The sequence below is a fragment of the Lissotriton helveticus genome (assembly GCF_964261635.1).
Source record: "Lissotriton helveticus chromosome 1_1 unlocalized genomic scaffold, aLisHel1.1 SUPER_1_unloc_60, whole genome shotgun sequence".
NCBI lineage: Eukaryota > Metazoa > Chordata > Amphibia > Caudata > Salamandridae > Lissotriton > Lissotriton helveticus.
In genome coordinates this window covers 986,975-999,303 of record NW_027611704.1, presented here as the reverse complement: position 1 = coordinate 999,303, position 12,329 = coordinate 986,975, and the positions used below count along the sequence as shown (strand labels likewise).

Here is a 12,329-nt window from a genome sequence, read left to right as displayed (position 1 = left end):
GCAAGCAGGCATGGGCATATTACATAATATATCACGTTGGTACTATTGTAATTTGTGAATTCTTCATGTATGATACCTTTGTCTCTATTCAAATTGATCTCCTTCGATGGTACTCGAGCATGAGATGCAATTTCCACATTGGTGGAGTCCTTTAATGGAAGGTAGTGCTAGCATGGTCTGTATGGAAACCTTCTGTTTATTCATCTGTGCATTGCCACGTACCAGTTTGTCTTTGATGTTTTTGCCAGCATACAGCTGTCAGGGGCCTCTGTTGGTTGCTGTCTTAATTCACAGAGTTTACCTTGGGTTGGGAACAAAAGTCTGATCCAAGGGGTGTACTGATCCAGATCACTTTTGTTTGCCATGATATTACTGTCTGCCACCTGGGATGTATCTGTGAACAAGTTACGGTTAGCTGCTGCACAGATGAGGAGAAGAGTTCCCCGTGGGTCAGTTCAGTGTCTCAGGAGAGTGTAGATAGAGATACTAAAACACACGGAAGGTACAGAAGGTCTCAGAAATACAGAGGGAGAGAAAAGAAAATAGCAAATCTCTCTATTGGGACCTAATAGTGTCCTCTTTCCATGCCCAGAATACACAGTTAATCTGGAAACAACCAAGAAAACAAAAACAAGAGAAGATGCACAAGGAGAGGAAAAAGATACCCATCAGCCCACTCATAAGTGGAATCTCGTCATCTGGGTATATGTTGGTAAATGGTGTCCTCTAGGGTCTGCCTTGGAAACAATCCATAGGACTGCCTAGTAATGGACCCAGAACATTTCACCAACAGATGACAGTATATGAGCGGGAGGGGTTGAGGTTGCAGTGCTCAAAGAAAAAGAAGAAGAACAGGAAAATAATCCAAGTGATTCTAAAAATACCTACGATGATGTCATGAAATACTTTATTAGGGCTGACCATCAAAGTGGTATGGTTAAAAACAGTATGCTGATAGCATGTAAGGAATTGCTACCCACCAATGTTGTTATTCGGTCAACATGTTTCAGCCTCAAGGGCTTTCGTCAGGACCTATGGTGCTACTGCAACACTTACTTAAGTGATGTGAAAGTGGGATCTACATCTGCTTTCCAAACTGAAAAGAGTGTATCTTCTCCTGCATAGACACAATACAAAAGACAGAAACAGAGACATGGACAAATTATGTCAACAAAAAGAAGTGCACAGACTGCAAACTCTCGTTTCTATGGTCTTTATAATATGGCTATGAACACTTGAAAGACACTCACCCTTATTGTGGGGAGAGAAAACCTCACCTCACCTGGCCACTGCTCAGGAAGAAAGGGAGGCCACGCACTGGAAATAAACAGAACACTTAGAAAGTTATAACCAGTGGTAGTAGAAACACAATCTACAGACAAGAAAAACTGGATTCAAAACACATAAATCAGAGACACACATGGTGACACAATGGCCAGACTGGTTTCCTCTTGCATCAGGAAAGTATACCACAAAGCCTCACTGACTGCACTGCTTGCACAAACCTGTAGACCTATAAAGTACAAAGGCCCAGGTAGCCAGCCGCAGTCACTGGGAATAGAGGCGCCTACTCCTGTGCTTTCCACCTAGTACTCAAAGACCAAAGACCAAAGCAATAATGCTATTGACTGTACCACCACCACTGACCTCTCCGTCGTTGCCTCGGAGTGAAAACTGAGCCGAGGGGGAGGCGACGACTGATGGTCACACGCGATGTTAAATACACTGCAGTGGACCTGAAAGGAAACTCCTTTGTTTCAAAATTTGATTGGCTCATGTGTAGGCCAATGGGAATCGGCTCACAGGCAGCCAACCGTGACCTACACTGATAAGCCTGCAGTGGACCTGAAAGGAAATTCCTTTGTTTCAAAATTTGATTGGCTCATGCGTAGGCCAATGGGAATCGGCTCACAGGCAGCCAACCGTGACCTACACTGATAAGCCTGCAGTGGACCTGAAAGGAAACTCCTTTGTTTCAAAATTTGATTGGCTCATGTGTAGGCCTGTGAGCCGATTCCCATTGGCCTACGCATGAGCCAATCAAATTGGGTTTTGTCATTTTAGTGTTATTTTGTTCATTACATTTTACATTATTTTTCTATTTCGTGTTTTTATTTTTATTGTTTTACATTTTGACTTTTACTGTTTTGGTTTCTGCATACATATTTTACATATTGTCTTATGTTAAGCCTGCCTGTTCCGTGCCTTAGGTACCAGGGGGTTGACTCCAGGTTACTTTTAATGGCGTTGAGAATTCACTATGACAGGGGTTGTGATTTTATCTCTTTCACCACAAATAATAATTCAATTTCTTGCAGAAACTAGCAGAGAGTTTTTAGAAATTATCTGCAAATCGGCAGTTGATAACCTACCAGGGTTGAAGCACTTGGAATATGGGACGAGTATCGTGTGGGAACAGAACCTCTACAAAATTCAGTTTAGAGATAAACCAAGCTTCACGCTTGAACGTCACAACTTTTTAAAACAAATATATTGCAGCTCTTTGCATTTTGACAGCCCCAAGCAAATTTGAGAACAGATTGGATGTATGTAGCAGAGACGAGTTTGTGTTTAACTGTTTATCTAAGAATTTGCAGGAGAGATTACTGAGCTGCAGGAACCCAACTCTCCCCGAGAGGTGAACATTCCTAAAAGCATAGAGCGCTACACGCTTCCATCTAGAACACTGACCTCTGAGGAGGGCGCATCACCAGTGAGTCTCATTCTTGGGACTGCTCTGGGTTGTTCTGTGAACTCCAGAGACCGAACAAAAAGGAATTTGGCAGAGAAAGCTCATCATGGCAGTTGTTACGAATGAATGAAATGAAATGAAATGTCAACTTATAAAGCGCGGTTGCTGCCCTGGGGCGTCCAAGCGCTAGCGACCAGCTGTAAAATTGCTTAAAAGGCAGAAAAAAGAGTTAGAAAGGAGCATTAAACAGAAAAGTCTTCAGCTGTTTCCGAAAGGTGGAAAGGTTTGTATTGGACCTGAGTTGAAACGGGAGTGAATTCCACAGCTTGGCGGCGTTGTAAATAAACATCCTGCCGCCAGCTCTTGCCTTTTTTATTCTGGGGACTATAGCCTTACATGCCTGGCTAGAACGAAGGATTCTGCTAGGATGAAACTGTGTTGCTAGGTCCCGAGTAATGGCCGGTCCCGTGTCCCAAAAAGCTTGGTGGAATATACACATCGCCTTAAAGGCGATTCTTTGTCGCACTGGAAGCCAGTGCAGGCTGTGCAGACCAGGTTTGGCTGACAGCCCGCGCGGCAGCTGGAGCACGGTGCGAGCCGCACAATTTTGCACAATCTTGAGCTTGCGCAGTGTATATTCCGGAACGCCAAGATAGAGGACGTTGTTAGAATCCAAGCGGGACTGAATCAAACCCTGAATGGCTACCTGCTTTTCCTCCACCGGCAGAAGAGGAAGAACTTTCTTCAGCATCCTTAGGAGGCCGAAGCAAGTAGCCGCACGTTTTGTGGCCTGAGTGTTAAAAGAAAGGGTCTTGTCTAGCCAAACCCCAAGGCTTTTTATATTGTCCTTGGGTATTGGGGGGGTACCAAGACATGAGGGCCACAAGGGGTTGACAGAAGTAAGGTTAGTGGGACCCAGGAACATCAGCTCCGTTTTGTCCCCATTCAGCTTAAGGAGAGAGGAAGTCATCCATCCCTTTACCTCCTCTAAGCATATTGCCAGACCACCTGGGGATGGCAAGCCCTGCTCCTGCGCCAAGGAGACCACTAGCTGGGTGTCGTCCGCATAGATGATCTTGATGCCAAACGGACGAACAACCTCAGCCAGTGGTCTCATGTAGATGTTAAAAAGCGCAAGGCTTAAAGAGGAACCCTGCGGGACTCCACACTTCAGTGGCCTGCTTGAGGATACCGAGTCCCCATCAAAAATTTGGAAAGACCTATCACTCAAAAAGGATTTGAACCATAGCCATGCTCCGCCAACTATTCCGACACTCGACAGGCGTCCCAGCAAGATGTCATGGCTGACCGTGTCGAATGCCACGCTTAGATCAAGGAGGATCACTGCCACTGACCCTCCCTGATCCAAGATCTTTCTGGTTGCCTCAGTGACTGCCAGCAGGGCGGTCTCTGTCCCATGTCTGGGTCTAAAGCCCATCTGGGTAGCATCTAAAAGTTGGTTGTTCTCGAGGAAATGCACCAGATGGACGTTGATGTGCCTCTCGAGAACTTTGCTTACCCAAGGGAGCAGAGAGATAGGACGATAACTACTGAAGTCACCGGGTTCCAGATTAGTTTTTTTTAGCAGAGCACGCACCATGGCCTGCTTCCAGGCAGGCGGCACGATACAGGAAGTAATGGAGGCATTTAGAAGGTTCAAGATGGTCGGCAAAATAACCTGAGGTGCCAGCATCATGATTTCTGGGGGTGCTGGATCACACCGAGATCCGGATTTTACTTTGCTGGCTATGGAAGCTAAAGATTCAGGGTCTAGTGGCGGAAAGTGATCTAGCGTAATAAGAGATTGGGATGGCATATCCTCCCAGATTGTCTGGTCCTGGGCTATGGGCCGTGGTGCTATAGAGGGGAAAAAAGAATAGATTTGAGTGACTTTCTGAGAAAAGAAATCTGCCAAGTTATTGCAGTGGGCTGTGGATTTGTCCAAGTACATGATAGGGGAGGGAAGTTTGGTCAACTTCTTCACTATTTGGAAGATCTCCTTGGCTTGGACTTAGCTTGTATAATTTTATCAGCGAAGTATATAGATTGCGCAGATTTGACCTCAGCTTAATAGATTTTAATTGCCTCTCTATATTGGACTTTATCGTCCAGTGCGTAGCCTAAACATCAGCGTCTTTCCATTTTCCTACATTGGCGTTTCTTATCCCTAAGGAGCTCTGAGTACCAGGGGGCAGTTTTTTGAGAACGTTTCAATGTAATTTTGCTAATGGGTAGAGTGGCATCGATGGACTGTGCAATCCAGTCTTTAAATTCCTGGTTGGTTACACACGGATCCTCATTGTAGGAGGGCTGGCCCATCTCAAGTCTACTGGTCCATAATTCGACTGGTAGTTTGGCCCAGCTTCTAGCCCTCCTTACGATAGATCTAGAAGGTACTGCCTTGGGTATAGTCCAGGTGAGAGGCACCAATAGATGGTCGGTCCAAGGGAGGGGAATTGGCAGTCCCACCGCAATCTCTGTGCAATTACTAAACACAGGGTCCAGCAAGTGGCCTTTAATATGGGTAGGAGCCTTTACTCGTTGGACTAGCTGTAATGCCGCTAGATCATCTATAAGTGACTTAGCAGTATGGTCCAGGGCGACATCAAAATGAAAATTGAGGTCCCCTAGCAAAGTAAAGTTAGAGGCGATTCTGGCTCGTTCTGCTAGGACGGTCGGAAGGTGGCTGTGGAACTGTTTAGAGGGTCCCGGGGGGCGATATACAACAGTACCGGAAAAGCAGTTGTTAGGGGAAAATTCCAGACTGAACGCTAGACTCTCGCAGTCTGGAATTGATTCAGGGATGACTCGACAGTGATATTGTTCTTTATATATAATGGCTAGGCCTCCTCCTCTCCCCTCGGGGCGATCCCGCCGCGTAATTTGAAAACCCGGGGGAAGGGCTGTCGCTTTATCGGGGTCAGAGTCCGTCGTAAGCCATGTCTCTGTGAGAAATACTGTATCTGGCATACGTTCTTCCAACAGAAGGGCGAGTTCTATCTTGTGTTTCGGAAGGGATCTACAGTTCAACAATAGCATGCAATAGTCCTGCTTCGCTTCCTGAGGCTGCATCGGTTTAAGGATCTCTTTAGACCTTGGACAAAACGCTGGTAGCTCTGGGGCATAAAAAAGGGTTCGAACAGCAACCAGGTCCTAAATGCTTCATACTGTGAAGGGATTCCGCGCTATAATACCTGGGTTTTGATGGCTGCGATGAAGGGGGGGGTGGCCCTAAGCCCGGTCCCGGTGCGGACGGGGAAGCGTCATTCTTTTATCCTCAGTGGAGGAGGGCGTGAAGCGTCCTACTGCTGGACCGCTACCCTATTCCTCCCACCAAGATGGCCTCCTAGCCTTCTGGCGTCAGCACCTGAATCGGCTGTACCGGTCAAGGAACGTTTGCGAGGGGCCTCGGTACGACCTAATTCTCCCACCGAGGGGTCAGGGATGAGTGCTGATAAAAATGAGCGATTAAAATATTTATAATGTTTTAAAAATATTTTCAGCAAATCAATTTATTAAATGCCCGTGGGCAACAGGGATAGCATAAAGAGCCCCCGGCTTCCGCCTCAGGGGAGAAAAAAAGCAATTCAGTTACAGGTGTGGGTTTAAGGCACACGTGGGAAGTAATGGGAAATGCCCGGATCAAGGACAGTGTTGCAGTGTTGGGGCATTTTCAAGCAGTATGAGTGTATGCACTACTGCTGCACAATTGATGTTAATGAGGAAGAATGTCCCCAGAGGGAATAACTTAGTTTTAGCCATTGATTCCATAGTTCGTTCCACCTTCCTGCGACAGGTAATGTGTCCCTTGTGTATCATTCATGCTGGTGCGGTGCTGTTAAATGGAATGGCGGATTCAGTACTACCCATCAAGATTTTGTGTGATGTAGCCTTTGATAAAACTAGAGCTGTGAGAAACAGCTGACCAGCTCCAGTATAAATCCCCACACCTTAGGTGAGCAGGATATCGATATATACTGGATTACTTTGTTAGTCTGCTGGAATGATTGGGTAAAAAGATTCACTCAAAAATGTATGTATCTATCAATGGAAGGTAAGGGATGGAATGGCAGAATCAGACTAAGTTGGTTTCGCTATGAGGCCGGTTCCTGATAATCCAGCGGTGTTGAGTGACATGCCTGTATCGAATGTAGATTTTGATGCCAATGACATTAAGAATACTTTACTACAGTCTCCTGATGTTTACCGAGTGGGAGCAGTGAATGGGTTGAGCATTGTATCACACTTAAAGCTCAGGCAGTACCTCTCATTCATAGAGTGCGCTCTGTTTTTCTGAGGTTACGGAGTGAGCTTACTGAACTCTTACATGATTTATGATACCAATTCCTCTGAATGGTTTCATCAGTTTTTATTGTCTAGAAGAGGTCTGGGGGCATGCATCTTTTAAAGTTCACAGACCACAGCCCTTTGCTTTGAATTCTTAATGGTGTCAGTAAGGCCCCTGTAAGGTTGCTAAGGCTGTTTTTAAAATTACATCTTTGGCATCAAATTAGTACACAGAGACAGACACTACAGGGCTGCCTGCTTATCTAGAAAGCCACTTTTGGGTAGTTTGGTCACGAGGATTTGGATGTTCATGAATGTTTGTGGCAGCGGTGTTAGACGCTGTCCATGATGCTGCTTGTGCTGACCCAGGAGTGGTGCCAGTTCACAAGGACTTCACAGACGGTCTCCCCTGGGACTTGTGCTTAAGTGCTGAGGTGTTTGGGTGTGCTCAAGTTGTGGCAGATCTAACTGTGGCTCTGTATATGTTGTGAGACCCGATTCTTTTGTTCTACTTGGGAAGCTGAGACCATGCTTGTTGAATATTCACCCAATGTGAGTGGTGAGGTCCGCATTGCAGGTCTGCCTGAAGTTATGATGCTGCCGACAGTAGCGTGTCTGCTAAAAGCGATGGCGTGACTGGTGGAACTATAAAGCCAAATAAAAGAAAGTTATCTTCCGACACCACAGTCTTCGTGACTGAGACCAGTAATACTGAAGACTCTGAGACTCACAGCAGTAATTTCTCCTTTCAGAGCGTTATTGCTGCAGATGGAGTGAAGCCCAGAAGTAAGCACATTACTAAGGTACCAACAAAGTTTAATATTTTTCACTTGTATTAACTGTTTCTCTTTTGCAGCATTTGGAAATGCATTTTCTAGTTTTGTTGCTTTTTGTTTCGTTTTTTCTTGTAGGCTGTTACCTTGTTTAAAGGGAATGATGTTGTAGTGTGTGACCTTCATGCTGCAGTTTGCATTTCATTACCATCATTTGTGGCGATCTGTGGTCCTGTTTCTCTGCTCTTCTTGTAGTAGCTCCTATCAGACTATGGAATGTTCCCATGAGGCACAGGGTCAGACTGATTTGCATATGGCCATGTCTGAACTGGGGTGGCAGAGTGGGCTAAAGAACGGTGATGCATTAAACCCAGATCTGTTGATTGGGTGTGAGTGTTTGATTGGTTCAGATGCTCCGTCCATCACCACCCCCTTTTGTACCGCTTTGTTCGCCATAAGTTGGCACGGTATGCTCAGACGTTGAGTCCCTTGCTCACTTTGCCACTGGATTCAAGCAAGCCTGGCTGAAGACGGCTGGAATGACAGAAACCGGTCCTAGGAAGCTTGATTCCGGTCCAGGGAAGGCATGGCTTGGCAGTTCGGGCTGGACTGTTCCCATGAGGCACAGGTTCAGACTGATTTGCATATGGCCATGTCTGAACTGGGGTGGCAGAGTGGGCTAAAGAACGGTGATGGATTAAACCCAGATCTGTTGACTGGGTTCGAGTGTTTGATTGGTTCAGATGCTCCATCCATCACCATCCCCTTTTGTACCGCAAGGTCAAAATCAGCCACTGGCTTTCATCAGTAGAAGGCCAATCCCCAGGGATCAGCGTTGAAGTGCCATTTAGATGGGTGCCTTTGCTGTGGTTTGGTCCCTTGAGAAGTTTGGGTCAAACCTGTATGGCTCTCACTTCCAAATTCAAACCTTCCACAGGCCTCTCCGATGGTTAATACAAATGAAAGGTGAAAATCCCAAATGGCTAAAGTAGTCCATCTCCCTACAGGGAATAGACTTTGAAGTGAAACAGAGACCTGGGACTGCCAATGCAGATGGACTTTCCAGGTTGTCCCATTTAGACGATGTTAAATGTTACGTTATGTTAAAAATACTTATAAAGCGCGCACACACCACAAGGTTTCAGGGTGCTGCGGACAAGGGAATCCTGCCGCTAAGTGAATCATTCATAAGCCTGGCGAAAGAGCCAGGTCTTTAAGAGTTTGCAAAATTGAGGATATGATATCATCGATCTAATGTCCTGAGGGAGAGAATTCCGAAATTGAGTGGCCAGAACCGTAAATCTTAGTCCCCCCAATTTCTAGCGTTTAAAGGACGGAGTAGCTAGGGGATTCAAAAGGGATGACCTAAGATCCTGAATGCGGATATGTCTCTGTACCTGAGTAGATACAGAGACTGGGCAGTTGCCATGGGGCGCTTTAAAGAAGAGGCATTCCAACTTGAATGCACCGCGTTCGACTACCAGAAACCAATGTAACTTTTTCATAAGATGGGTGACATACTGCATTCTTGCCTGGCAATAGATTAATTTAGCAGCCTGGTTCAGCACTAGTTGCAGTTTTTTAGATTGATATGCCGGAATGCCAAAGTATGAAGTTAGTGTAGTCAATGTGAGAGATGACTAAGGCAAAAGCAACTTAGGTAAGAGCTTCAGTAGTGAGAAATCTGCTGTTCTCCAATGATGGGGTATCTTTCATAGATTCACATGCTTGAATCATTCCCCGTCGTTGAAGTGGGATTCCCACGGGACATAGAAGAGCAATATAGCAATAACATACCGAAAGCACAGCTAAAAGAGCAATAGGAAGTATTGTAACATGGACGTTAATAGGAAAAAACATGTCACTTTAATAACTTGTCCAAGTTACTAGATATGGTACAAACTCCAGCCAATCAGGCAACAGCACCCTCTGGAACCTTCTCCTCAGAGGCTCAGGCTCTCAGATTTTCTACTGCACGTCGTGTGAAGGGAGTCTCCCTGAGCTCTGCTCAGTAACTCTACCTTTTCCCTTCAGAAACTCTTCAGAATATCTTAACTGCTTTGTCTACTACAAAAAGGTCACTCATCAGACACTATGAGTCTTGTGGGAAATTCTGGCTTCATTCCGAAGACCCCCACAAAAAGTGTATCTACTTCCTCCACCCTGAACATCAGGTGAGAGATTGTAAAATCTGCAGGACTTTTCTTCAAAAGACTTTAAGAGACAGAGAGGGAGGTCAACTTCTGTGGTTACAGAAACTCAAGACTAAGTATATCAGATGTTGAGAGTGATTCCTCTCTCAGGACTGTCATCTCTAAGAAGAGGGCTTGTGAGACGGAGATGGTATCTGCTAAGGCTAAGCTGCTCAAGAAAGACCACACCTCTTCTCATGAAGACCAGACTTCTTCCTCAAAAAGGGCTCCTGTTCCTTCTAAGGGACTACTCATGCCCTCTACACCTCCGAGATCTAAGTCTCAGGCGTCTAAGTCTCTTCCTGAGACAAATTTGCCTAAAAAATGGGTTCCTCGTCGACGATGATTTCCGTCGCCACTGCTACAACAAGAACTTCCACCTTCTCTTCTCCTCAACGTACAATGATTATGTTGTCGGCGTCCTCTCTGTCGACGTTTGTCATGGTGTCGGTGAAGCCTCGCTCGTCTGCCACCTCCCTCACTTCATCATCGACAAAAAAGAGGTCTGTCTCCGGTCAGTCGTCGACGGATGCCTTCTCGCCGACGAGACGGTCGATGGCTCTCAAGGCTCCACCTGCTTCGTCGACGGTTGCCTCGTCGACGGTTGCCTCGTCGACAGCACAGAAGCTTTTCCTTACGGAACTTCAACCCCTCTCTTCGTCGTCGACCGCTGAGTCGGTGGCGGCATCCTTGGTTCCACCTTCAGCTTTGATGTCTCTAGTCCCCTTGAAATCTTCAGCAACACTTTTGCCACCTTCAGGAACGTCGGATGTTTCCTTACTTCAACGTAGGAACTTTTCTTTGGATCTATTGCCGATTCAACCATCTCCAAATCTTTCTGTGGAGCTTTTTGACTATGGGGCTAATGAGGAGGTTTCGGAAGAGAATGACCGGTTCCGTGCTGCTTGTACTCCTTCTGAGCTTCTCATCAAATGACAAGATATTGATGATGACCAAGGATATGATTATTACCCTGAGCCTAATACTCAACCACCACTTGTGATCCAACTGTGCAGATGCCCATGTCTCTCATCTCTAATTTGCAACATGTGCTTGATGACTACTACCGCCGATTTCCTCCCTGGGAGTCGGCCTCATCTGTCCCACAGATGCCTCTTCCTCTGCCTTCATCGATCATCAGGCCGACCCCTCCGGTGGCATCGATGTCTCATCTCCCTGAGGACGCACACACAACTGACGATGACAGCGAAGAAGGGGAGTGGGTGATAGATCCCTCCTTACTGAGTGGGACAATTATTAAATTCAGACTGCGTCATCTACTGACAAAACTGAAGAGACGACCTGGCACACATCACTTTGTGCCATTCCCATGAACACTACTCTAGGGATGTCTTACACATATCTCGGGCAGTGAGTTAAAATTCACAGATTTATATATTGCGGCTCATCACCCGTGATGATTTCTAGATGCTGTCTATGGTCACAGGCTGATAAAGTGATTTGCCCAGAATCACAGAATGTTGCACTGAAGCAGAGACTCAAACCCGTATCCCCAGTTCCCAAGTCAGGGGAGAGTGCCTGCACACTTTGTGGCTGAGAACAATGCCTTTCCTGGGTGGAGGTGTTCACTTCTCCCCTGGACAGGAAGAGCCATCCGTGGTGGGGAGCTTCAAAGGTCTTGCCCCCTTTGTAATGCGACCCCAGCCTCTCCTGTTCGAAGGAGCGGGCCTCCGTCGCGTCCTCACCCCCTTTTTGGCAGCAGGACAGGTGGGGAACCTTTGATAGAATAGGAGATGTGCCCCCCCTCTGTCAACTCCAGCCCTCGGGTGCTGGAGGCTAGGTCAAGTACACTTTTCAGTGCCCACCATCTTGAAGATGGTGGGACATGTTCAGTTATGGCTAGGACTGTGTCCGCCTCTCACACAAGGTGGGCATGTTAGAGGACCTAGACACCCAGGCAAAGGGCCCATTGGACACTACTTGTCACTTTCTTGTATCGCCCTTAAATCAAGTTTTCAGGTGGCATCCCCAGTCCCTGAACTTCAGTTCCTGACCACCTAGTTCCCCTAAGCCGCTGTTACCTACTTGTAAGGAGCCTCTGTCCGATTGCCCCAGACCCCCTTCATTTGTATTGGGTTTCCAACCTTGAACTTGCACCTGCACCCGGGCGCCCACGTGCCGCTGGTGGTGCACTGTTGGTTCTGAAGTGAACCTTGTCCAATACTGACCTTAACTTATGAAGAATGGCCTTGTAAGTAGATGTTGGCTATACGTTTGTTGAATATTTTCTTCACCCCATAGGTTAACATTGCAAAGTCTGAAAATTGCACTAATTGTCCACTTTTTATATTGACCAGAATTTCTATAGCAAAACTTATTTACTCAAGATGAAATTCTGTGGTTCCGCAAAATAAATCTAACCAA

The 12,329-nt window shown here is 46.3% G+C and overlaps 1 protein-coding gene across 1 annotated transcript in view; it reads left to right on the top strand.

The window, feature by feature from the left end:
* The window catches only part of LOC144806308 (uncharacterized), a 50,644-nt gene that overhangs the window by 15,213 nt on the left and 23,102 nt on the right, over nt 1-12,329 (top strand). The window contains exon 2 of the mRNA XM_078672700.1: nt 7,732-7,782. The gene's annotated coding sequence lies outside the window, so the exon portion shown is untranslated. The remainder of the gene's footprint in view (nt 1-7,731; nt 7,783-12,329) is intronic.